General features: G+C 48.8%; 1 pseudogene; it reads left to right on the top strand.

Moving 5' to 3' along the window:
* Positions 1 to 2,863: 2,863 nt before the first annotated feature.
* LOC144146689 (uncharacterized) lies at positions 2,864 to 7,701 on the top strand (annotated as a pseudogene).
* The last annotated feature ends 228 nt before the right edge of the window (positions 7,702 to 7,929 follow it).

Raw genomic sequence — 7,929 nt, 5'->3', positions numbered from 1 at the left:
AATGTAGGCGGAGGAAAATGTGTTCCGAAATTTATTTATAAATGAGATCAATTACTTCAAGGGAACGTTGTATACTAATACATCTATCAGTTCGAAATGAAGGTCCAAGATGTAATAAAACTAATCGTACAAACAGAGATGGACACCAAAAATTTTTAGAACACGCACATTGACGAAACATTCTTGTCTAACAAGGCTTTAGAAAACATTTTCTGCAGGGCTAGTAGGTTAACAGAATTCGCAAAAAAAAACGTTTGCACAGGACAGGCAACATGAGACAGACAGACGGAAGTAAGCGTCTGTCCAGTCTCGCTTTCTAGCGCTCTCTGTCATGTGCAAACTTATAACAAGAAAAGTAGCTACGCTTGTGAGAATTCCAGTAGCATGTCGGCTGGCCTACTCGCAAATTTTTCCGCCGGGCTACCATGGCTGCTAGACCAGGAATACCCTTTCCGCAAAGGGAGCAGCGGCAGGTGGTCGCAAGTTTATGTGACACTTTGGCTACCTTCCCCTAATAAACACAGTTTTTTTGCTTTTTTTTTTGTTTTCTCCTCGTTCTCTTCCTCCGGCCCCTCCTTTTCCCTGCCTTTTTCTCTGTCGTCCCGTCACTGCCGGCTCCGCTCCTCCCGACACGGGCATTTGAAATACACGGGCGTTTGAGGCCTGCGTCCGCGCCATTAGCTTTGTTTATTGTTTTTGTTTTGGCTTTCATCACATTCGCGCGTACGAAAGAGACATGCGCGCCGGTTCCAGCAGCTGCTACGTTGATTAGCGAAAAGGGCTGACAGAATTTTCTTCGTCAATGCAGTTTTCTTACGAAGCGGAGCAGCGCAGCTAAGCGGGCTGACGTGCAATACTCGGACAGTTATTAACGTTTATTGACGCTTCAGAACCGAGTCCTACTGGAGCCTGTATAGTTAGCTTATTTAAAGTGACGGTATTACTTAGCCTATCTAAACTATCGAAAGCGTGATTGGGCCGGTACTGCCAACCGTCCGTCAACATAGAGCTGTACTGGTGCATCGTGCTCGCCGAATTATTGCTATTTCAAAAAATAGCTTTATCCTATCAATGGCATACTGGGTTAGCTGAGATGCATTACTGGGTTCACCACATGAAATGATACGGTATCTGAAGTTCGGACCAAGCGAGGGGCCCTAGTCAACACTTTGGACCTCGATAATATCACACCTTGTAGCTTAGAAACTCTTCCTTTCCTTTGACACTTCGCAATTATCACGCCTCTTCTTTTGCTGCAAGTTTTTGAAGACTGCTGGTTAACACGCTTTGCTATTTTCACCGTAGTGTTGGGGGAGCGTGAATTCCTGCTAAGGGCAGCAGATGAGCTCATAAAACGCAAGGATCAACACAGGAAGAAGAACGAGGGGCGGTTAGATCAGGCGGCCGCGTGTCTGGGGACGCTGCCCGTCACCAACCTCTCTTAGTCGCGGCGTGTCAGGACCGGGCCGCTTTCCTGGAACAAGGGCGGGATCTCTGTGGGGGAAGAGATTGAGCGTACCGGGAAAACTTCAGAAGCGGCTAGTAGTCTCACTAAAGGGGGATTTTTAGTGACGCTTATTTCGTGACCAAGATCAACGACATCTGTAATAAGTAGGTATGAATTGCGTGCCTGCAGCCTTCACGTCAACGCGCGGGCAACCTCCCCTGGGGATGAACCGGAAAAAAAAAATGAACCTGAGCCCGAGCCGGAGCTGCGGCGCTAATGACTAGGGGTTTGCAATAGAGCGGGCTGACAAATCCTGGGCCTTTACAAGCCCCATTACGCTTGTAGTACCTGCGAATGTATGATGCGAGCTTGTCAACACAGCCGCTGCTAGAACCGGCGCTCATGTCTCTTTCGTACTCGCGAATGTGATGAGAACAAAAAAATTAACACAATAAACGAAGGAAATGCCGGGAAAGCAGGCCTGAAACGCCCGCGTATTTCACGGAACCGGCAACGATGAAACGACACAAAGAAATGGAGGAAAAAGGGGGGAATGTGAAGGAGAGCGAAGAGAGAAAAAAAATAACAAGAAAGAAAAGCCCGTGTGCACCAGGCTTTCGGGCGGGTACGCCGGGCAAAATGCAACCAGACTGCGCTGTGAGATCAGATGGGAGTTTTTATTCCTTACGTAGGGAAGCCGCCTGGCTTCGTTGTAACAACAGATGTTATTGCCGGCCTCAGGCCTCCAAAAATGAATTTACAAATTTTAACAAGCCCCGTACCACTGATACGGTAGGATTTGAAAGTGCTGTGCGCTGTTTAATGAACGAGAAAAGTGTCACCTAATTACCGCTTGCGAAAAATTTGAGCATACGCCCTGCTTATTTCAACATTTTGTTTTTAAAACACCCTAGTGAAGAACGGTCAACGGCCTATTTAGGAAGAAGTTAGATCTTGCTGTAAAGTTATCTCGAACCAGTATACTGTATGTGAAGAAGCCCCCCAAAGTGGCTGGAAGCATGTAAAAATTAATTGCCGGAGTTCGAACCCGACCTTTGCTGACCGCACGGACTTTGCTGAGCCCCGTTTACATTGACCCGACGAGGGCGCGTTAAGCCGAAATACACAGGTTTTTTGGGGGACTCAAACCAACACCGTCTTGAAACAAGGCCTCTCCACTTCCCTTCGCCGGCGGTGTGACGTGACCCCACCATGCCGGAGCCAGTACGGCGTTCTGTTTCCCTTTTTCTGCAACAGATGGCGCGACGAGGCGAGGGAGACAGACCGTACGGACGCGCCGGCGAAGCCACGTTTTTTCGGCGTGTTGCGTCAGCCTGCTAGTGGTGTTTTGTGGTTGTGCGGTTGCAATTTGCTTTCACGATTTGTTGCGGCCTACTACATGTACTGCGCATCACGATGGGACGCTGTTGCGTGCCCAACTGCAAGGGAAATTACGACAACGGGCCTAAGGTGCGTTTGTTTTCGTTCCCGAGCGATCCTGTGCGGAAAGCGAAATGGCAGCGTGCCGTCCGCCGCGACGACATTGACGTGTGTCAACTCAAGAACCCTCATGTCAGCGTTCGAATACACCCTTTTCTTGAATGCGTAACATTCGTATTTAACGCGCTGTGATTGTTATAGCTGCTCACGCGTTTTGCACGTGCTTTACGCGTTGGTCGTCGGGGTGCTGTTTCCTAAGCAAGCTGTGCAATCGCCCATTGCGGCTTTGTTATTGTTTATAAGAAGAATGCTGTATCACCTTTGCTTTATGAGGTGGACGGTGTCAAGCTTCACGGTGCATTACTTCGCCCCTTCTCTGTGTTACAATGTGCAGGTCTGCGAGCTTCATTTCAAAGCGGAGCACCTTCGAACGACGTCAAAGTACACCGACGGCGATGGGCGGACTATTGAGGTTCCGATGAAGCTGACCCGGCTGATGCCTGATGCTGTTCCTACCATTTTTCATGGATGCCCGAGTTATCTCTCTTATTCTCAAAGTCACGAGAAGAGCCCGACATCAAGCGAAGGCGAAAGGTAAATGAACAGTTGCTCGAAGCCATCCAGGAATCAGCGCTGGCATTTGCTGCGGAGCAGGACGAGAACAAGGTCGAAAACTTCGAAGATATAACTTCTAGGCTGACTCGATTGCATCAAAAGAAGTTCTGGTCACAAACAGTCTGCGAAGGCTGCGTCATCTTCGCTCACGTCAGACCTACAGATCACGCCCCGGATCTCCTGTCGTCAGTGTGTGTGTCGTCAGACCTGTGCGTGCGCGTGTTCTGGAAGCGTGTTCTACTGACATCGAACGACAACCTGAAGATTCCGGAAAAAATCCGGGATTTTCGAAGGTTAGTGGAGCTTTTAGATAATGTGGAGGACTTCTGCACTACAAAAGCACCCCAGGAGGACGATGAAGTGAATTCAACGCTCCGTCTTGTCTGCACCCTTTTGCAAGACGTTACAACTGAAGGGTTGGTGGACGATGAGACGGCTGATGTTCTGAAATTTCTTAAGGAGCAGTGTTTTCTTTTGTCGAAGAAAATCAATGGTTTGAGGTACTCCTCTGAACTGTTAGTTCTGGCTAGCATATTATTTACCATTTCACCACATGCGTACAGGTTCCTACGAAACAGCGGTGTGGTCATTTTGCCACATCCTAGTACTGTTAAAAGAGTGTGTGGCCGACATGATGTTAGCCCATTACAGGAGCAGTCCGAAGACGGTTTCTTGCGGTACGTGATCAGAAGGGCGAGTTCACTGAAGTCACATGAGTGAAATGTTACGTTGATGGTGGACGAGATACATTTGCAGCAGTACTTTGAGTATAAAGGTGGCTGTGTGACAGGCTCTGCTTCCAACAGTGCTGAGCCAGCAAAAACTGCGCATGTCTTCATGGTGCAGTCTCTTCTGTCATCCTACAAAGCTGTAGTACATGTCCTGCCGGTGTCTAGAATTACAGCAGAGGAGCTGCATGATGTTCTGAATAAGATAATCATAGGCCTAGAAGATGCTGGCATTCATGTAGTCGCAGTGATAACTGACAACCACTCAATTAACCGAAAAATGATGGCAATGTTTGGCAAAAAAAGGTGCCAGCTTGGATATCGTATACCCACATCCTGCGAATGCGCAGCAGCCGTTGTTTCATGTTGTTGATTCTGTGCATTTATTAAAATGTGTTCGGAACAACTGGCTTAACCAGAAAAATTCGGGCAAGTGTCTGTACTATCCCACGTTTCAAAGCGACTCGCCGGACAGTCGAAAAATGGAGGGTGCTTCATTCAGTTCCCTAAGAGAACTCCATGAGGCAGAACAGAGCAGCATTGCAAAAGTTGCGTACGGGCTCACCCACAAGGATCTGCACCCCAGTAATCTCGAACGACAAAATGTTCGACTGGCCCGTAAGGTTTTCAGCGGTTTTGTCTCGGCAGCTTTGAGGATTCGAGGTGAAGAACTAAGGCTCGAAGTGGCAGAAGGCACGGCACAATTTATTGATGTCATTGTGAAGTGGTGGGACATTGTGAATGTTAAAAGCCCTCACAAGGGTCAGCGATTGCGGAATGTTTGGCAGGAGCCTGTAAGTGAAGTAAACTGCCACCAACTGAAGTATCTGGATGAATTCGTTGACTGGCTCGATAGCTGGAAGGCAGTAAAGCAAGACACAGGCAAGCTGACAACTGAAACACACTCCACCCTCCACCAAACAACGTATGCTCTCATTGAAGTTTCCCGGTACTGCTTGGGAGAACTTTGCTTCAGATATGTTCTTCTTGGCAAATTTCAGACAGATGGCCTAGAAGCAAGATTTGGTAAATACAGGCAGCTGTGTGGTGCACAGTACCACATTTCAATCACACAACTATTTGAAGCAGAGGCAAAACTTCGCTTGCAGGATACGTTGATTTTAGAGGATTTTCCTGAGGCTTCAAAAGAAGGTGAGAAAGAACCCAACCCTGAGGTGCTTCTGGCCAAGTACAACATACCAGGGCTAGACAGCGAGCTAAAGAAGCCTCGCACAGATATGCCGGCTGTGGCGTATATAGCTGGCTACTGTGCCCATGCTGCCTTAAAGCGTCAGCCATGCGAGGATTGTTGCATGCAGCTGACTGTCGCAGAAAGAGTACTTGACCAAAGCGAAAATGTGCTCATAGACGAAGTGAACCGGGGAGGTCTGAAGTTCCCGCAACCTTTTGTGGTACACGCTGTACTGCGTACGAAAGTTGTGTTGGAGCATTGTACAAGTGACGAGTACCTGCTTGTTTTCCACAAAGAGAATAACCAAAGGTTGTCACTGCTGAGCATTATGATGTTTTTGTTGTCTGATAGTGAAGGCCTCGAAATGTGCGCTAGCGGTCACTGTCCTGCTGTTGTCCTCAAAAATATTTTACGGCCTGCTGTGAACACACTGTTAAAAAATTATGCAAGTACTAGAAACGACGCCTTGACAAAAGCAAACTTAAGTGTCAAGCAGAGGAAGGTTCTTACACTTAAGTGAAACGTGCTCTTGAAGTTGCATGCCTGCCATTTTACTAGCTCGTTCAAAATGAGTACCATACATCATTTTATTTTGTCCATTGTATACCTCTGTGAACGCTTCCATACATAGGTGACTTCTGATCTAAGTTCATAAATTTGCCTTTATGCTCAGCAATAGTGCTACATGTGCTTATGCTCTTCTTTTCTTTGATGTACTCATGATAATGTATTCCTAATATCCACATTCGCAGCTCTTGTTTCTGTATATATGTTCCACGTGCTGTCATTGGATATAAATGTGTTCACATCATGTTTTCGTCTCCAGTTGATCTTGTGAGTGCTTGAAAAATATGTAATTGTCCTGTAAAACCAAGACAGTGAACGCTGGTTCTTTGCCCCACTCCTGTCGCTCTGTTATATATTCAAGAGTTTCAAAATAAACTGGAAAGGCGACCGCATGCATGACAGTGGCGGCGGCACCGCGCGCTGCCCCGCTAAGGAGTTGGGCAAGGTGCGGTGACGTCACGGCGGCAGTGGAGGGGCCTTCACCTTTTCTAGATGGTGTTGCTCAAACCCGGTGGGGTCCGACAGCCGTCGCGGCGAGTCCAGTCGACTCGGAGGCAGGGGGTGGGTTGGCTACTTCGTCGGGATGAGTCGGTGGGCCGCGGGGAGCAGGATGCCGTATTTGTGCAGTACTAACGCACCCGCATTCGCGCAGAAAAATCCGAAAAAAAAATTCACTGACGGAACTGCGCAGATGGAAAAGACATGGCACCCCACGTACCTTAAAGAGGGAGATTTTATATGGCGTATGCAGCTGTGGAAGCCAAAATTGATTGTGCTTCATAAGATTGCTTATCTATCTTCTGCGGAAAAAATAAGTCATTCCGGGAAAAGCTGAAGCTGTTGGCGATTTCAAGTGCCTTGATGTTCATAATCGTAAGCGTTACGGGCAAATTGTAGACGCACAAAAAAAATGTGCAACTGCTGACCAAGGTATGCGGCATGTCATTGAGGAATTAATGCGGGAAATTCACTCAGGCGCTTTTGACGGATTATTTTTATTGGATTGAGTTGGATTTTGCGGGGACATCGTGTCCGTTCAGCACGGCACTGCTGCTGGCCGCTTTAAAGCCTATTTCGATTTTGAGGCCGATTGTAACGCCCACACAAATATTAACGCTCCATTTTAGCAAAAGAGACTGCGGGTTAGAATCGCGCAAATAGGGTAGCTCCTTTTCCCGGAACCCCTCTGCTCCCCTCACCTCGATTCTTTGGGCGGGGTGCATATTTACGCGGGAGTGGTCGAGGTAGGTGAACCTGCCAGGCGACTGGACCCTTTCTTGTCGGGCCCATGTATCCGGGGCTGTACTCACACACCGCAGCTTAGAGTCCTTATCAGCATGAAATTGCGGTTCGAGGAAGCGCTGCCGGAAAGCAAGTGCCTGCCAGATGTGTTTTGCACGTATCCCCATTTCCACCCTCCCTTTCTCAGTCCTGGTTATTGCCGATTGGCTACTTGGAAACTTGGGGGAGGATGTAAAGGCACTTTCAGCACATGGCCAGTCACTCTCGTGCTGGTCGCGGTGCGCTGAAGTTGGTCTTGCTTGGTGCTCCCTCCGGTAGGAATGGCGATGAACCTCAACGAGTTGGAAGCGCTGGCGCTGGAGCGGATGAACGAGCTGAAGGAGCGGAGCCTGGACCTTCGTAAGTTCCTGTTACTCAGGCTTCTTGTCATCTCCGCTCGCCGGATTCGACACAACTGGGAGGTCTCGTAAAGCCGCGTTCCCACTAGGCCGACACGACGGCGACGACGACGCGACGGCGACGCCGACGAGTCGCCAAACCATCGGCCAACTGCCGAGTTGGCCGACCGCGCTGTCATACTACGCCGACGGCGACACAAACACGTCGGCCGATGGAAAGTCGCCGTAGTGTGACTGACTCGCCGACCGAAGACGCCAACAAAACCGGTCGGCCGACCGTGCGCCGGACGCGTCGTCGGG

The sequence above is a fragment of the Haemaphysalis longicornis genome, unplaced genomic scaffold (assembly GCF_048455015.1).
Source record: "Haemaphysalis longicornis isolate Haplotype H1 unplaced genomic scaffold, Haemaphysalis longicornis Haplotype H1 scaffold_7, whole genome shotgun sequence".
Lineage (NCBI taxonomy): Eukaryota > Metazoa > Arthropoda > Arachnida > Ixodida > Ixodidae > Haemaphysalis > Haemaphysalis longicornis.
The sequence above is the reverse complement of the archived record's forward strand: the minus strand, read 5'-3'. Positions and strand labels throughout refer to the sequence as shown.